Source organism: Podarcis liolepis, assembly GCF_965112155.1.
Source record: "Podarcis liolepis genome assembly, chromosome: 3".
Lineage (NCBI taxonomy): Eukaryota > Metazoa > Chordata > Lepidosauria > Squamata > Lacertidae > Podarcis > Podarcis liolepis.
The window spans coordinates 13,382,411-13,401,954 of record NC_139557.1 but is presented as its reverse complement, the minus strand read 5'-3'; the positions used below and the strand labels follow the sequence as shown (position 1 = coordinate 13,401,954).

The 19,544-nt window shown below is 46.7% G+C and overlaps 1 protein-coding gene across 2 annotated transcripts in view; it reads right to left on the bottom strand.

The window, feature by feature from the left end:
* Positions 1-1,129: 1,129 nt before the first annotated feature.
* Positions 1,130-19,544, bottom strand: part of LOC310702354 (uncharacterized protein) — a 157,556-nt gene continuing 139,141 nt past the window's right edge. For both annotated transcript variants that reach the window (XR_014523457.1, XM_083493839.1), the window contains one exon: positions 1,130-1,599. The gene's annotated coding sequence lies outside the window, so the exon portion shown is untranslated. The remainder of the gene's footprint in view (positions 1,600-19,544) is intronic.

The following is a 19,544-nucleotide window of genomic DNA, read 5'->3' as shown; positions in this document are numbered from 1 at the left end:
GGGGGTCACGAAGAATCATAGAATCATAGAGTTGGAAGAGACCACAAGGACCATCGAGTCCAACCCCCTGCCAAGCAGGAAACACCATCAGAGCACTCCTGACATATGGTTGTCAAGCCTCTGCTTAAAGACCTCCAAAGTAGGAGACTCCACCACACTCCTTGGCAGCAAATTCCACTGTCAAACAGCTCTTACTGTCAGGAAGTTCTTCCTAATGTTTAGGTGGAATCTTCTTTCTTGTAGTTTGGATCCATTGCTCCGTGTCCGCTTCTCTGGAGCAGCAGAAAACAACCTTTCTCCCTCCTCTATGTGACATCCTTTTATATATTTGAACATGGCTATCATATCACCCCTTAACCTCCTCTTCTCCAGGCTAAACATGCCCAGCTCCCTTAGCCGTTCCTCATAAGGCATCGTTTCCAGGCCTTTGACCATTTTGGTTGCCCTCCTCTGAGTCGGACACGACTAAACGACTAAACAACAACAACAATTGGATATAATAACATTGTATTGTGTATCTGGAAACACATTTCACATTTTGAAAACAGGGACTAAATCCAACGGCTGCATAAACTTGCAGATGATTACACCGTGCATAACATTTCACGATTGCAACGGTGCCGTGCAAAAGGAGCTGCAATCACCCGAAAGCTCTTTGAGCATGTTTTCAGCCTCTTCTAACTAAATAAAAAGCACAGCGCCTTAGCATTCTTTAAATCCCACATTGCAGCATTTTGTGAGCAGCAATACTGAAACAAAAACGACGAAGAAGAACCTAAAATCCTGATGACGGGCCCAGTTTATTCATGGAACAGATTGCTGCTGCTGGGCCTGCCTCCAACACTGCAACAATCCTCATGCCAGTAGTTGCTTCGCTGTCAACTAAGATACTTCGAAATTTAGCTCCCTTAGGTTTAAGCATTCAGCTCCACTACTAAGCGAACAAGCAGCAACTCCCGCAGATTTCAGATTTCCTAACGGAACTGCGCTGCAGCACTAATAGCAGACAAGTGGATTCTTCTGAAACAGCTCCACCTTCTGGCCCCTCCTTGCCAAATAATACTGTCCTGGACGCATGCAGGCTGATACTGTTGCCTCAGCCCTTGGCATGGGACTGGGTGGGATGAGGTTTGTTTTTAGCACATGTTCCTCTGCTTTTAAAGGTTACTTAATCTGAGTCACATTTAATTGTCTTAAGGTAAACAGATGAATCATCTCGGGAGGAGGAGGGGGGGGGTTCACATCCAAAAGGTCAGGGGTTCAGGGTAGGGTTCTTTGTTGTTGTTTCTTCTTCAGAATTAAATGAAGGGAAACTGAACTGGTTGGAAAATTAAATTATTTTAGTTGGGAGTCGAGCAGACAGTGACTCAGATTTTTGCTTTCCTGCGCCTTTTACTTACGACTCTTTAACAAACAGGTATTCGGCCCACACCTGCCTGCCATGGAAAGAGCAGCGAAAGGTCAGCACACCCATCGAACAGAAGTGCTCTTGTTCCAATGGAGGAGCTCACTGGTTGACTACAGTCAAGGTTTTGATAGCCACTGCAGCTGCTTCCGGAAGTTCATACTAAGCTCACGTGCCGGCCTTTTGCCGTTTACCTAGAAGAGAGATTTTGATCAGCCCATGCAAGAACCCTGCTTTCCAAAAAAATAAAAAAGGAGGAAAAAATAAAGGAAAAGCACAGAAACTGTGCTGTAATCACTGGAAATCCTGGAGGTTATTGGCTCTGATTTTTGTTCATGTTTCCGTGTATTTATTTGCTTCTTAAAGAGCCCATTAACAGTTAGAGTTTCTGAGCACTGATAATGCTGATCCAAGTTACCCCCCACAAGTCAAGAGTGCAGTTAGGGACAGGCCAAGAAAATCTCCCCAATTTTTTTCTACTGCAAACACTGCTCCCATCAGGGGGAGCGGGGACGCACCAACCTGGGAAAGGTAGCCCGTCTGAGAGAAGGAACACTCTGGCCCTGAACTTCCACTGCCTTGCAGGATATCTTTGGGAGAGGAAAAGTCTATGGATTAAACCCTGCACAAGTCTGGGCTGGATTAGAGTCCCTAAGACAGCTGGCTGGTGCCTTGTACGCTTCCTTCCGGCAACTCCTGATGCCAAGCTGGTGCCAAGCACACTGCTTTGCTTTCCTCTGGCCCACACCAGCGAGGTCTTGTCATCTGAGCAGCCCAAGACCTCCACACACACTGCCCAGGCCTGCGTCCCAGGGTTTGGTGCAGCTAACGCCGCAGTTTGACTTCACCCCCAGAGGCGCACTCCATTGTTCCTTGGAAGAGACAGATGCCAACGTAAACACCTCTATTGTTAAATTAGACTGAAGTTCAATGCTAATTCAAAATGATGGGATTTGACAAAATGATCAGATAGACTCATAGAATCATAGAGTTGGAAGAGACCACAAGGGCCATCGAGTCCAACCCCCTGCCAAGCAGGAAACACCATCAGAGCACTCCTGACATATGGTTGTCAAGCCTCTGCTTAAAGACCTCCAAAGGAGGAGACTCCACCACACTCCTTGGCAGCAAATTCCACTGTCAAACAGCTCTTACTGTCAGGAAGTTCTTCCTAATGTTTAGGTGGAATCTTCTTTCTTGTAGTTTGGATCCATTGCTCTGTGTTTGCTTCTCTGGAGCAGCAGAAAACAACCTTTCTCCCTCCTCTATGTGACATCCTTTTATATATTTGAACATGGCTATCATATCACCCCTTAACCTCCTCTTCTCCAGGCTAAACATGCCCAGCTCCCTTAGCCGTTCCTCATAAGGCATCGTTTCCAGGCCTTTGACCATTTTGGTTGCCCTCCTCTGGACACGTTCCAGTTTGTCAGTGTCCTTCTTGAATTGTGGTGCCCAGAACTGGACACAGTACTCCAGGTGAGGTCTGACCAGAGCAGAATACAGTGGCACTATTACTTCCCTTGATCTAGATGCTATACTCCTATTGATGCAGCCCAGAATTGCATTGGCTGTTGGGTTCTTACATCTGGTAGTCAAAGCAAGTGTCTGGAAGTGTCCTTTCAGCAGATTTTTAGCCTGGTTTTTTATTTTTATTTTTAATCACAGTACGGTTTTTAGAATAAGCTCGGAGCTCACCCTGGTGATTTTACTTCCACAGTATAAGTCATTCCATGCACACTGTTTATGAATATTTATTTATACTTGGTGAATACTGATAAACATGCACAGGGGCAGCGGGGGGGGGGGGGGAGTCATCCAAATACGGACTGAGCAACACTCCACTCAAGCAGAAACCAAAAATAAAACTCTAAAGACACAATCCTCAAATATCTTCAGCCAAAGAGGAGACCTGAGCAAACATTGGAATTTCCAGTTATTTAAATGCTCCAGTTTACAAGGGCTATAGCAAGCCAGGAGTTCAAAGATGGCCAGGACCCTGATATATGTACACCGTACATTGAAACTACCCCCCCCCAAAGAATCATGAGACTGCAAACATTCAGGTCCAGCAAAACAAACGAGGGTTTGTCACAATGTCTGATTCTGAGCTCGTACACTGCCGTTTCCTCTGCCTCCGGAAATTCAATTCAGAAGTCATTACAAACAAATTTAACAAACAAACAAACAAACAAACAAACTGAGCTATGTGGTTTTTTCCCTTTTGTTAAAAGAGGCTTCCCATAACGTTTTTTTTTTTTAATTCTAAGAAATTAAAAATTATAACAAATCAGGTATTCATTTATTAAACCATTCATTTTTATCCACCATGCTTTTCTTATTACTTAAAACAAAACTGTTTCTTCTTTGCCAGCCTTTGGACCAAACTTTCATGACCCATTTTCAATTTCCCTTACGCTACTCGCGTGAAGTGCTGATTTCAGAGTAGATAAAAGCGCTTGCAGAATCTGCATCTCCTTGTTCAGCGTAAAATCCCTTGCCACCACGGGTGCCTACGAATTTTATGCTATTATTAAGAAACATAATCCTGCATCATGCAGCAGATTCACACACGATGGGAGTAAAGCTCTCCCAGCACTTTGGTTATCCAGGTGTCCAATACTAGTGTGAACAAGACATCAGTGAGTTTGATATGGAGGAATGCTAAAGTGCTGCTAAACGCAATACAGAAAGCCATTTCTATGGACGTGTGTCTGGAACTCGCAGCAATTTCAGAACTCTCCATTTATATTGGTTTCCAGTTGTCCCTTCTGTGTGCTTGCTCCTTCCCCACAATCTTGCAAGCAAAAACAGCAGACACTCTCACACGACGGGGGGGGGGGGGGGAGCACAGAGAAAAAGGACTAATACATTCTCCTGTCACGGACTAGGAAAACAACACTCAAGTCAGTGCACCTAAAACATTTTGGAAACTCAGAAGGCTGCATAGCAACGCTGGGTCTGTTTGTGTTTACATTTTCGTTACCAGAGTTGCCTTGTGCTTTTTTCATTCCTGGCTTGCCTTTATTTATACTTGTTATTTGCAACTTTGGAGCTCTTCTGTATGTTGCCTTAGTCTTGCCTCTGTTAGTGGCTTGCAAAGGCTCTTCCAGACCAAAGACCTGGCACTGGGAAGATCAAACAAACACAGCTGCTTCTGTGTCACTCCTGCTGTTATCTGGCCGGCTGCTCCAGAAACGGTCTGAGGCCCAGAGCAGAACCCAGTGCAGGTGGAGGAGACAAATAGCTTTGAGGCCAAAGGCAGTGCATGAAAATAGTTGTGAATTAAATACCCATTGGCAGCGGCAGCGGCTGGTGAACCCAAGGGCACACGAGGCAACCCTTCCTCCCCCAGCTCCCCACTTTAACATTTTCTTTCACTCCAAGAACTTCCGCAACGCAGCACTGAGCAGGGATTGTGAGCCATGTCAGCAAGCACAGATTCATTTCTAAGGGCTAAGTTGGGCCTAATGGAGCAGAGAGACACATGCGTAAAGCTCACATGTCTGCCCTGTTCACATAAAAAGTGTGTGTGTGAGAGAGACAGAGAGGCAGAGAGAGGCAGAGAGATTTACCCTTTACATAACAAGAAACATGCATGGGAAGTGAGTAAAACCAGCGTTTTCTAGAAAAAAGGGGTGCTGGAATTCACCACAAACACCTCCCATGTTCCCTTAGAATGGCAATGGCACCACCTGAGTGAGTTCTTGTTGGGGGGGGGGGGAAGCCCTGAGTAAAACCCACTCCTTTCCCACTTTACCAGACCCTCCAACTGTCCCTATTTTCCAGGGACAGTCTCAGATTTACAGAAGCCATCTCAGTTTCTGATTTGATCCCTGAATGTCCCACTTTTCCTTAGGACAGCCATATTTTCATCAGAGAAATACTGGAGAGGATGGAGTTATGCAGTGGCGTAGCGTGGGGGGTGCCAAGGGTGCCGGCCGCACCGGGCGCAACATCTGGGGGGGCGCGAGTCCAGAGGGAAGGGACAAGTTCCTTCCTCCGCTGGGCTCCCCGCAGCCACCACCAGCCTTGCGCCCTAGCGCGCGCGCCCCCCCCGCCGCCGCTGCGGCTGCGCTCCACTCACTGCTCGCAGGAGGAGCAGCCGCTGCAGCAGCGCCGACGCCGCCACCGACGCCTGGCCGGCACAGGCAGCCTCCGCACCCCGACGCGCCGCCGGGCCTCGACGCGCCCTGCACTCCCCAAAAACCTCCGAGAGGAAGCCAGTGGGCGGGCGAGGCCCGGCTAAGCCTCTCGCCAGCGGGTTAAGGGGCTTTCGGTTTTAAAAGGATTAGCTTGGGAAGGGGGGGGGGCTGCTCGCCGGCAAGCGCCTGCTCCGCGTTTCCAAAGGCGCTCGCCATCCGAGGGACATGGAGCGCTTGCAAGGAACGGGCTCCGTGGAGCAGGTTAGGAAAAGATCCCTTCCCTGGCAGGCCGCCGGCTTCGCCAGCTGTTTCCCATTCACGATCAGGAGGAACTTCAGGCTGCTTTCAGCTTTGGTAGAGGGAATCTAAGCAAGGGGATGGAGCCGGTGCCCTGAGGAAAGGCGGCAGCATTGGGTTTGTTTTTAGTTTAGAGAAAAGGCAAGCAAGAGGCGACAGGAGAGAAGCCTGCAAAACTAAGGCATGGCCAGGAGAGAGTGGACAGAGAGGAAAGTTTTTATCCCTCTCTCTGTACAATATAACTCGTGGGCATCCAGTGAAGCTGAACGTTGGAACAGTGGCGTAGCGTGGGGGGTGCCAAGGGTGCCGGCCGCACTGGGTGCAACATGGGGGGGCGCGCGCTCGCACTCGGGTGCTAAAATCCACGGGTTAGGGGGCGCAAATTACTTGCCTTGCCCCGGGTGCTGACAACCCACGCTACGCCACTGGAGTTATGTGACCCCCGAGCAAAGGAAATAAGTAACTATACAACCTGTAAGCAGCCCTGTATAGGGAAGTTTTTAATCTTTAATTATTGTTTTCTATATATTGGTGCTGGAGGAGACTCTTGAGAGTCCCATGGACTGCAAAAAGATCAAACCTCTCCATTCTGAAGGAAATCAGCCCTGAGTGCTCACTGGAAGGACAGATCGTGAAGCTGAGGCTCCAATACTTTGGCCACCTCATGAGAAGAGAAGACTCCCTGGAAAAGACCCTGATGTTGGGAAAGATGGAGGGCACAAGGAGAAGGGGACGACAGAGGACAAGATGGTTGGACAGTGTTCTCGAAGCCACTAACATGAGTTTGACCAAACTGCGGGAGGCAGTGGAAGACAGGAGTGCCTGGCGTGCTCTGGTCCGTGGGATCACGAAGAATCGGACACGACTAAATGACTAAACAACAACAACAGCAACATTGGAAGCCACCCATGGGTGGGGCACAAAGAATTTTTTTTATTATTATTATGGAATAGGACATCTCTTTTTTCATCAGAGAAATGTTGGAGGGTATGCCTTACTCCACAGTGTTATGTTGTTGATATAAGTATAGAGGAGACCAGGGTTTAGAAAGCACTGTTGTAATTAGGGTGGCCAACTTTGTAGTCCTCTCTTTGAAGCGCTGCCTGGTCTAAGTCCAGCTTAGGGGTAAAGATCCAAAGGAAGGCTCTTTTTCTAAGTGAGGCCTTGAAGATACCCAATCTACAGCTAGCACCCACATAATGGACAGGTACGCAGGTCACCCCCCTCCCACTCTGGTGAGCTGTTAATGTAGTTTGATTTAATAATAGCATCTTGTTTTCTAAATTCAAGGATGCGTCTCTGTGGGATGGGCTTTGCATCTCTACTGCAGGAAGAAACGCTAATCTGGCACTGCGGTCCCCTAACAAGCACCGTACAAAGTGTGGAGCAATGCATTCAGAGGTGCGCAATACTGGACTTGCCCTGCCCTCCATCTCTTCTCCCAAGGATGGAAGTAATGATCAAGTCAGGACAAACACAAATTCTTTTCTACTTAGGGTCTGCCCTGACTGGGGTGGGGGAGGGCGCACGGAAAAGAGAGGTACAGATTTAGAAAAAGGCAGGAACCTGGAATTGTGCTTATGCACAGTTCACATTCTTCCTCAGAAGAGCAGGGGCAGGGCAGGATGAGGCCACTTGCAAACCAGAGATTCTTGCATCTCCCATAGCAGGTAGAGAAATTCTCACCCCATTTGGGGTCTTAAGAGCCCATTACAGGAACAAAGTTTCTCTCCTGAAAACCATATCCATTTGTGCCCTCTTGATTCCTTTCCCCTGTTCCCTTTGCAGAGAGTTTTCCATACTTTGACCTCGACTTCGAAAGCACTCCAAAGGATTTCTGCAAGACTGATGTACAGCAGTCACCCCCCCATCTCTATATAGACTTTCCACTGGTGTGCAAACAGATCAAGGTGGAAAAAGGGAACTTAAAGGTAACCAAGCAAGGTGGTAAATTGAAAGAAATCCTTTATGTAAAAAGGTGAACAGCTCTTCTTCTTTTTTTCCTTTCCAGAAAAAAAAAACTTGTTTCAAAGCCAGTATGCTTGGTCTAGAGGAAATGAATAGTTCACAGTTCATATGTAGCTATCTATCCACTTATGCAAACATTGACACGTCAATAAACGAAATTCAGGCATTGGATTTATTAATAGCATGCATTTCCAAGCCTCCAATGACTTTATATTTAAATTACTAATGATGACGAACATACTACTTTGTGGCTTTAGTCAATATAAATAGAGTTGGAAACCAGGACCATTTTAATGCGGGTATCTTAGCAGCCTAAGCAAAGCAATGTTTTTGACTTTTCAAATGGCTAATGCTTACACTGCCACACAGACCACAGCAACCACAAACCCGACACACCAAGAGAGATATTCTGGTAAGTGTAGGATATAGCGTAATTAAACATAACAACACGTATTGACAGAACGGTTGGAAAACCATGGTTTGCTGCTACAATGATGAGCTACAGTAAACCTTAAGCTTATCAGTTTTCCCTACCCGTCTCCTATGTAACATCTGCAAGGAGAAGCCTTCCATTTTCAGCTAATGACAATTCCCCTTTGTGTCAAAATTTGTGTGATTTGTTTAAACATTGGCTAATAAGGACACATTATGCTCAAACTGTGATTTCAGATCCTGGCTTGTTGTCAAAGCATAGTTTAAAATAAACCACAGTTCCTTAAATTGCAATGTGACAGGAAACCGTAGCAGCTAACATTCTTGGGCCTTCTTCCATGATCACAACTTTCCTTTTGGTGCCCAGCCTCCTTTGAGGCACTGGTTGCAAACGGATGTCTTGCAACAGCTGTAGTATTCTCCCAGCTTGCCTCCTCTCCTTTGTCTACAGCATCTCTCTCTGCTCATGCACTACTGTCCATTTCAATGAGAAAGGTACCGGGGGGACACCATGCTCACTCATTCTTGCTGCCTACCTCAGTAAGAACACGAAAAGAGCCCCGCTAAACCAGGCCAAAGACCCATCTAGTCCCGGAAGCCTGCAAGTTGGACATGAGTGCAACATAACTCTTTAATCTTGTGTTCCCCAAGAACTGGTATTCAAAGTCATACTGGCTCCAACAGTTGATGGAGAACATGAATGGACAGTCTCATCCTCCATGAATCTGTTTAATCCTCATTTAAAGCTATGTAAACCCATCATTAGGGGATGCGGGTGGCGCTATGGGTTAAACCACAGAGCCTAGGACTTGCCGATCAGAAGGTTGGCGGTTCAAATCTCCGCAACAGGGTGAGCTCCCGTTGCTCGGTCCTGCCAACCTAGCAGTTCCAAAGCATGTCAAAGTGCTAGTAGATAAATAGGTACCACTCCGTCGGGAAGGTAAACGGCGTTTCCGTGCACTGCTCTGGTTCGCCAGAAGCAGCTTAGTCATGCTGGCCACATGACCCAGAAGCTGTAAGTCGGCTCCCTCGGCCAATAAAGCGAGATGAGCGCCGCAACCCCAGATTCGTCCATGACTGGACATAATGGTCAGGGGTCCCTTTACCTTTTTAAACCCATCATTACATCTTGTGCTAGCAAATTCCAGAGTTCAATGCAGCACAAACACTTTCTTGTGTCTGTCCTGAATTATCGTACATTCAGCTTGCTGGAAGACCCTGGGTTCCAATATTATGAGGACTTCCCACAAGGTCCTGCCAGTGACAAAGAGATTGCACAGACCTGCTTTGCTGCCTGCTTTCGGTGAGAGAGACTGGCTGTTGTGACCTCCTGCTGATGCTGCTCACCTGAAGGACAGAAACTGGCCATTGTGCTCTCATGTTGCCCATTTGATTCTGGGGAAAACTGGGCAGCATGACCTCCCATAATTGCTGTCCCACTGAAGGAGAAAAGGACATTGGCTCCTGTATATTGCACAAACACTTCATTATGTATGGAGCTATTTGAACCCTGATGCCGACAAGGATTTCTCAACTTGTTTCCATACTCACCCATCTTCTCACCTCTCCTGAGGCTGGTCAAACTGTCCACCCATGACTTTTGGGACATGGAACAACTATCCTCTGCAATGAGGATGACATAATTCAAATATGTGACCCTGAGCTCCCGTTGTTCAGTCCCAGCTCCTGCCCACCTAGCCGTTTGAAAGCACGTCAAAGTGCAATTAGATAACTAGGTACCACTCTGGCGGGAAGGTAAAAGGCGTTTCCGTGCACTGCTCTGGTTTGCCAGAAGCAGCTTAGTTGTGCTGGCCTCGTGACCCTGAAGCTGTCTGTGGACAAACACCAGCTCCCTCGGCCTATAGAGCGAGATGAGCGCGCAACCCCAGAGTCATCTGCGGTCAGGGGTACCTTTACTTTTACCTTTACCTATTATGGTTTTATATATGTTGGAAGCCACCCAGAGAGTCTGGGACAACCCAGTTAGATGGGTGAGGTATAAAAAATAACTTCTTCTTCTTCTTCTTCTTCTTATTATTATTAAATAGGACATCCTTATTTACATCTGAGAAATGTTGGAGCGTATGGGATTTGTCTGTTTGATATGTTCGTTTGCTTGCTGCCAGCCAATCACGTCTCTAATGAATTGGAGCATCTAAAGAGTTAGCACATGTCGTTTGTAGATGACAAACTGCCAGGGAGCCAATTTGAAAAGGGATGTTGTTATGCTGCTCCCACAGGAAAGTAAAACTATGATAAAACTTCTTTTTAAAAACAACAACACAAATAGCTAAAACTATAGATTTAAACTAAAAAAACATTCCCCTACACACTTAAGTTATAGGGCAAATAGATTTAAACTGGCATTATTCCATAATCTTTAATAATATTTTGCAAAGCTTTGCTATCCCAGTTCTTCCTTTCTGTTTTGATTAGAAGCCCTGATTATTTCCCAAGATCCCCTGTGCTGTCCTGTCCCCTCTCTCTCTCTCTCTCTCTCTCTCTCTCTCTTTTTCAGGAATTTATACCCCTCCTCCTCACTGCAAGTCACCAATAGACTCCACAAAGCAATTAAGCCACCAACTGCTTAAAGAGGATTGTTTCTGCCAGATTCACTATAACCTCTATGTGATTTTATTTTAATTATTTCAATCAGCTGGCTGGGAGATTTCCCAGTTAAGGGACTCAAAGCCAAAATATATAAGTCAGGGGATCCAGACCTGCAGTCAGGTGGTCTGCAGCATGTCTGTGGATTTGTGGTTGAGACGGCACATCCATCACATTAAATGCTCATATTGATTTTTAATTGTATTTTTATTCCTTAATTTAGTTCCTATATTGTAGTTTAGCCTAGTAGCTTGGATCCTACGGAATTCAAATTGCAATGCGATAAAATGCAGTGTGCAAGAAATAAAAGGAGCAATTAAACTGCAATTAAAAACCATACCACATCTAGCACAGGGCATTAAACATGCTACAACACGCAGCAAAATCACTGAGTTGTCTGCCTAGACCTTCAGCCATTCTTAAGTGGTCTTTGCGGGGGTGAGGGGTGGGGAGTTTGGGAACCGCTGGTATAAGAAGATACATCTATCAATCAAGCATTTCCCTGTAGAACAGAAGCCCTTTGTGAATTGGCTATCAGCAACTTGTCCTGTTCCACACTGCAATCACAATCTTCCCATTAGGAAAACTCATTGCGATTTAGGATTAAAGAACTATCTGCCATTGAACCAGCTGGCCTTTCAAATAATTGAAAATATCACAACTTTGGGTATTGTACTGAGATCATTTTAAAGCAAGCGTGGGCAAATGTATCTGTGAAGAGAACCTGAGCTTACAGGGTTAAACAGCTCAGAGTGTACGCCCTGCCTACTGTTGGGAGGAGGGAGACTCCACGTCATTTCCGAGTCTCTCAAGCCTTTGTTCTGACTCTCTACTTTCGCTTTTGAGGAGAGTGGACGTGTTTTCACGATGCTGTTCGACAATGGATAGTCTGCTGTAAATAAAACTGCTTTTAGCTGCTAAGATCCTGCGTGGACTTTGTTTGAGCACACTGAAGCAGGCACTGGAGTTTTTGGGGCTTTCTCTAACCGCTGCTGCTAAACTTTGCGTTTTGCTCAGAACATCGGAATGTGGCCTTTGAAGTCCGAGGCCTGGCCGAGGGGGTGCACAGGCGGAGCGGGCTGGACTCCAAGCTTTATCTGAGCAATAAATCAATCATCTTATCTAAGAGGTTATGGACGTCAGTTACTGCAATTAGAGAAAGCTTTGAAGTGCTGTGTGTAAAGGCTGTGAAGCTGAGAAGCTGCTGTTTTTGCTGCCGGAGGAAAAAGTCCTGCGTTGAGGCTCTGCCTGGGAGAACGCAGGGAGGCTAGCTGCAAGCTGTGTGCTGCAAAGGGACGCCGGAACCCTATCCTCGGAGCCGAGCCGGTTGGTACATGTGAGTACTTCACAAGCCCCAATGGGAGCACTGGGGGAGGAGATGGCTGAGCTCCAGGACTTTTATGATGTCCCATTTGAAAAACTCACAACCCAGTCCTGGGATATCTGGATTAGAAGAATAAGGGGGTGGTTTTTGGCCACAGGGCTCTGGAGCATAGCCCAGAAGGAGCCGGCCCCACCCATGCCTGTTGCTGCTGAAGATGGCGCAGCAGACCTGGAGGCTGCTTTGCTGGAAGATAGAGAGCAGAGAATGCAAAGAGAGCTCTGCATGTTGAGAGCAAGTGTGGACGCTATGCTGTTGCCCCACCTGGAGGGCGTTGAGTCTGCCCAGGCCGCCTGGCAGGTGCTGAGGAGTCTGTGTGATAGCTCAGCAGGAGCCCAGGGCCGGGAGAAAGCCGAGAGCAGGGAGGAAGCTGAGAGCCCAGAGGGGGCTGCTGGCCATGTTCCTGAAGTTACAGCTGGGAGTAGCTGCTTTGTCTCCGAGGGGCCGTGTGATGTTGAGGCCCGCAACCAGAGTGCTGGGGAGCGTGCAGGCCCAGGCTGTGCACCCAAAGGTGGGGGTGCTGGGAACAAAGGAATGGCTGAAGAGGGAGCTGTGAGAGCTGTTGCTACATGCCGCCGCTGTTATCGCTGTGGCTCCCCCTCCCATCTGGTGAGAGAATGTCCAGTGAAGGCACAGGAACAGCCGAAGGCCGTCTCCCGTAGCAACCAGATAAAGGGCTCTTCTTCAAAGCGTGGGAAAGGCAAGCCGAAGGCAGCTGGCAGAGACACTGAACATAAACATTTGGCAGCGTCTATGGCTACAGTCAAGAGTTGTAAACAGGATGCTGTGCTGACTTTTGTCATAGACAGTGGAGCTTCCCATCATCTCGTGCCATCTGCAGGATTTCTGGAGAACTGCACCTCTGTAACTTCTGGGAAGACTGTCTGTTTAGCAGATGGAACTAGACACCCACTCACGCAGACTGGCTCACTGTTTTGTTCTTTCTTACAGGGTTCAATCCAAGCTTTTGTTGTTCCAGGACTGTCCTGTGCATTGCTGTCTGTCAGCGCACTTCTTGCTGAGAACTACAGAGTGTGTTTTGAAGACAATAAGTGCTCTATTTCTAAGAATGGACAGCACCTAGTCAGTGTTGAATGTAAAGACAGGTTGTTTGTATTGAATGCTTCTTTTGCAGGTCCAGGTGACACGGAGGAGGCTCAAGCACAGTGTGCCAACGTTCCAGTTCATGATGCGTGTGCTCACCTCTGGCACAGACGCATGGCACATGTGTCCTGGGGGTCAGTGAAAAAGATCCCAGAGTGTACGCAAGGGTGCAAAATGAAATCATGTGCTAAGTTTCTAGATTGCAGAGCGTGCAAGTCCGCAAAGGTGAAAACGTGCACATACCCTAGGTCAGAGAGGGTGACCACTAGGGTTTTTCAGTTAATTCATGCAGATTTGTGTGGGCCGATGTCTGTGACCAGTATGGGAGGAGCCAAATATGCGCTGGTTCTGATTGATGACCATACGCGCAACTCCTGGACCTTCACGATCGGACACAAAAGTGAAGCTGCACCGCTAATCAAAGACTGGATTGCGGCTGTGGAACTGCAGTTTTCCACACGAGTGCAAAACTTTCAGAGCGATCGTGGTGGGGAGTTCACCGGGTCTGCACTGCAAAGTTTCTTCCGCAAAAAGAGGATTCAACACAGGTTGACTTCTCCGCACAGTCCCCAACAGAATGGGATTGCGGAAAGACGGAACAGGACTCTAGGGGAGATGTCCGCAGCTCTTTTGTTTGATGCCGGGCTCCCACAGCGTTTTTGGGGAGAGGCTTGGCGAACGGCCAACTTTGTTTTGAACAGGTCGTTCAATTCAGTGGTAGGTGACACACCGTACTTTTTGCTGCATGGAAAGAAACCCAAAGTACACTACTTTCGTGTATTTGGTTCTGAAGCGTGGGTTTTGATACCAAAAGCCAAACGCAAGAAAGGTGAACCCAAGTCCCAGAAGATGATTTTTTGTGGGTATGAGCCAGGGACCAAGGGGTGGAGGTTTGCGTATCCGTCAGGGAATCAGTCCAGGATTCTGCTCAGCAACAGTGCTGAATTCTGTGAGCAGAGTGGCTGGGCAAGGATACATGGGAATCCTGACATCCTGTCAGAGGGTCTGCTTGACTCTGCTGATGAAGAAGAGGTAGAGGTTGAACCTGCTACTGTGGCTCAGAGTCCAGACCCACTGCAGGCAGAGGGGAGAACTTCTCCCAAGGCTGTGAAGATTGAGCAACGCAGTGCTCCATCTTCCCCCACAGGTTCGGCTGAGAAGTCCAGAAGGCGCAGTAAGTCAGAGGGGGAGCTCTCTGATGCCAAGGACGTTCTGGCTGGCCCTAGTGGGTCAGAGGGGGTTCCTGAAGTAGTGCTGCGTCGATCAGCTCGGACGACCAAGGGGAAACCTCCTGATAGGTTTGCCGTCACTAGTGTGTGGGTCGGAATGGCACAGTGTGAACCCGAGAGTTTTGAGGATGTTCAGAAACTGCCTCAGGAAGAAGCCAGAAAATGGCATGAGGCGATGCAGAAGGAAATGAACTCAATGGAGTCTTTAGGTGTGTTCTCCCTCACGAAGTTGCCGGTGGGCAAAAAGGCCGTGGGTAGCCGCTGGGTTTACCGACTTAAGCCCACAGCGACAGGAGAACCGCAGTATAAGGCCAGATTAGTGGCGAGAGGATTCACGCAGCGCAGGGGGTTGCATTATACGGAAGTTTATGCTCCCACCTGTAGGAGTGAATCTCTACGTTTGCTCTTGGCCATCGCTGCACAAAGAGGGTTGCTGGTGCATCACTTTGATGTGGATGTTGCTTACTTGAACTCAGACCTCCAGGAGGATCTGTACATGCTTCCTCCTCCAGGGTTTGAGGGCAATGAGCAAGGTACTGTGTGGAAACTTCACAAGTCAATTTACGGCCTGAAGCAGTCGGCCAGGAATTGGAACTTGTGCCTGATTGAAGCTTTGGAGAAGCTAGGTTTCAGGAAGAGTCTTGCTGACAGTTGCCTGTTCCTTAGAGGATCAGGAGACTCACAGGAACTGGTTTTGTTTTATGTTGATGACATCATCCACATTGGAAAGGCAGACAAACAGGTGCAGAAGTTTGCCAAAGAGCTTGGGAAACAGTTTCAGCTCAAGAACCTGGGTGCAGTAAAGATCTACCTAGGTGTCCAGATAGCGAGAACTGAGGATGGTAGCTTCTTGCTCAGTCAGAAAGGCAAGATTGAGCAGTTGCTTGAGAAGTTCAGAATGTCCGATTGTGCAGGAGTTCGGACACCCATGGAGACGAACTTCGTGAAAGATAGCCAGCAAGCAGAAAGTGCCGAGTTCGAGAATGTTGAGCTCTTTCAGTCAGCTCTAGGTAGTCTGTTGTATCTATCCCAATGGAGCAGACCAGACATTGCCTTTGCTACTAAACTGCTAAGTAGGGAAGCGTCAAAGCCCAGTGTGAGTGCTTGGCACAGTATCAAGCGGGTACTGCGCTACCTGCAGCATACCAAAGACTTCTGTCTTAAGCTGCCAGCTGAAGGTGAGGCAAAGCTCACATGCTATGCGGACAGTGACTGGGCGAATTTGCAGGACCGCAAGTCTGTGTCTGGATTGGTGGTAAAGTTTGGGAAGTCACTAATTGGGTGGAAGTCCCGGAAGCAAAGTCTCATTGCGCTGTCTTCTACTGAGGCTGAATTCAGTGCACTGTCAGATTTGTGCCGGGAACTAGAGTTCTATAGATGCTTGGTGCAAGAGATCTATGGAGATTGTAGCTTGCCCATCACGGTTTGGGAAGACAATCAACCTTGTTTGAAATTGGCTGAATCTGCGCAATTTAAGGCCAGAACCAAGCATCTGGACATACGTTTCCAAAATGTGTGTCAGAGTGTTCAGTCAGGTTTGATACGGCTGAAGTATTGTGCCAGTCACAATAACTTGGCTGATGGCTTTACCAAACCTTTAAGCTTCCAGCGTCATGGGGAGTTTTGTGGTGGTTTGGAGTTGGGGGTAAGTTCTGTACATACTTTCCCCACAGTAGCGCAGGACGAGAGGGGGTGTGAAGAGAACCTGAGCTTACAGGGTTAAACAGCTCAGAGTGTACGCCCTGCCTACTGTTGGGAGGAGGGAGACTCCACGTCATTTCCGAGTCTCTCAAGCCTTTGTTCTGACTCTCTACTTTCGCTTTTGAGGAGAGTGGACGTGTTTTCACGATGCTGTTCGACAATGGATAGTCTGCTGTAAATAAAACTGCTTTTAGCTGCTAAGATCCTGCGTGGACTTTGTTTGAGCACACTGAAGCAGGCACTGGAGTTTTTGGGGCTTTCTCTAACCGCTGCTGCTAAACTTTGCGTTTTGCTCAGAACATCGGAATGTGGCCTTTGAAGTCCGAGGCCTGGCCGAGGGGGTGCACAGGCGGAGCGGGCTGGACTCCAAGCTTTATCTGAGCAATAAATCAATCATCTTATCTAAGAAATTCCAATTTCTCTCAGCTCATTTTTTCCCTCAATCCTAAATTCACATTTCCACATCCACTTGTGAAACGCAGAATGAAAATTCACCAGAAAATTCTCCTAATAAAATTTTCTCTCTCTCTTTCTCTTTCTTTTTGCAAAGAATTGCAAAATTCAGAAGTGCAAATTATGAAAGGTGGCTCAGTTTCAGTTGTGTATTGTTTCAAAAAGTATGAATTTAAAAGGCAGATGTGTCTTTAAATACAAATTGAATCAATTTTTTTCTCTCCATCCCTATTTTCATAAGTATGTGATCAAAAAGGGCTCAGGGAAGTGATCTGCAGCCTTACCCATTTCAGTATTAAAATTTTAATAACTTTACTTTAAACCGACAATTCTGTACAATGGTTCTGCCAAAGGATTGAAGGACAAGTGCACCTATACTCAGAAACCTTACTCTCCACCCTATTTAAGTACTCAAGGATCACTTAATGCAAAAGGCTAAGGATGCTTGAGGTATGCAGTTTTTAATGGATCCCCATATGGACAGAACTGATACTTCTGGTTTTACTTTTTCCCAGGCGCTGCAAAACCAAACCATGCCCTCCTGTGGAAAAACCAGCAGCAGAGCTAAAATTAGTTCTCTGAAAAACCTTTCCATGCAGAGTTGCCAGAGAACCAGGAACTCAGAGCAGAACATATGCATACAGGAACTGTGCCAGTGCTTCAAAACCATGATGAACTTCATTACGATGAATTAATTTGCAAGACAAGACCTGGAAGCAAAAGTAAAATGGTACTGAGGAATCATGCTTTCCAAGAGTAGAGAACTAGGCTGTGTTCAGCTGCAGTGAGAGAACAGGTTTTATTCAAATTCTGCGCTGAAAATGACATGGGGTGGAGGGGATGCTAAATTCTGCTTATCAGAATTTTGCATCAAGTAACTTTGCATCAATCAACTTTTTAAATTATGTGTTCGTGCAATTCGTTTTTACTTCCTAGGATGACTCTTACATTGCTCTTCGATCTTCATAACCAGATTCATCTGGAGTGAGAGCTCAATAAAATATAGATACAGTGGTACCTCGCAAGACGAATGCCTCACAAGACAAAAAACGCGCAAGACGAAAGAGTTTTCTGTTTTTTGAGTCGTTCCGCAAGACGAATTTCCCTATGGGCTTGCTTCGCAAGATGAAACGTCTTGCGAGTTCTTGCGAGTTTGTTTCCTTTTTCTTAAAGCCGCTAAGCCACTAATAGCCGTGCTTCGCAAGACGAAAAAACCGCAAGACGAAGAGACTCGCGGAACGGATTAATTTCGTCTTGCGAGGCACCACTGTAAGGATGTCAGAGAGAGGGACATGGAACTCTCTGTTATCTGATATTGTCACACCAGGAAAAAGGTCTATGCCCCAAAGCCTACCATCAAGTGCTAGATCTAACAGCATATGGCAAGCCTTCATGGCTGATGGTAGGCATTTTCAAGAGTCAATAGCAAACACTGTGTTTCTGCCCTTCTGTTGCTGGGCGCAGAAGAAGGGATATCCTCTGAAGGTATCTCTTTACAGGTGGATCTGCTGGTGAAGGTACTCAACTTTGCTCAGAGTTAACGTGGTGTTTGCCCAGCTGAAAAAAACCCCAAAGACCAACAGAGAGAGCCCTGAACCATACAGCTTTTTACTGTTTTGGGTTTCCATGTTTTATCTTGCAAAATTCAAACACAGAGAGATCCTATCTTCAGACAATGGTCCTTCTAGCATAGTCCATCCGTTTTCTATTCAGGAGCAGCACCAGTGCTTCTTACTTGGCACTGACGAGGTTGGGCCTGCATGGCTGTACTGGGGGAACCACTGCCACCATTCCAGCATTCCCAATGGTCTACCAGCATGGTCTACCAACTTCACCATGGCTCTGCACCGTTGTATGTTATGTCCTCTCGTATATATGCATTTTTACGAATACTTTCCTGCGCTATAAACATTTTTGTACCCTTTTATTTTTTTCGTTGCAGAGCTGCTTTGCAAAATTGGGAGATGTGTGAATAGAAAGGGATAGCTGTGTTTTAGTTTGTATGTTGGCTTAGACACCAGCTCTACTGAGATAGAGAGACTTCATCTCTCAAAAACAGTACTGACCATCTGAGTGAGAACTAAGCTTCTGGTTCTTACCTTAAAAGAAGCTATGAAAACCACCTGTGTACATAATTGTTTGAATCAAACCTCCTGACAGCCCCTCTATCTATCCTCCAAACAAAGGAGTCACCGGGAGAAGGAAACTAGTATTGTCTGTGATAATTCCTCTTGAACTGGGGTTTGGGAAGAGCTTCTGGTAGTAGTAGTAGTAGTAATAATAATAATAATAATTTATACCCCGCCGTCCCCAGCCAAGGCTGGGCTCAGGGCGGCTAACAAGCAATAATAAAAACAAGTTGAATGAATACAACTTAAAAACAAGATTAAAATACAACTTTCAAATATTAAAGCATTAAAATGCAGCCTCATCACAGGAGGAGAAAGGAAAAAGAAAGAGGGGGAGGGAAAAGATAATAGTTCTTAATCTATCATCTTTTTTTTTAGGGGGCATATTTTTAAGCCTACCTGTCAGACATAACCCTGATTTAATTGTTTTTAACAGGTCGTTAATGAAAAGGAGGCATGGCTTCCATTTGCCCTCATCAAAGCAATACCAATTAGTGTAAAACAGTTTAAATCTGTTTTCTTGGCTAGCAGAAAAGGTGGAAGGAATTCGACTTCTTAACAGAAATGACAGGCAAGATGTCAAAATGAAGGCCTGGATTACTAGCAAATGACAACCGCTGCCCCCCGCCCTCAGACCCCCAACCACCCGCATTTGTGTCACTTTACACAAATCCTTCAGTTATTTACCTTCGC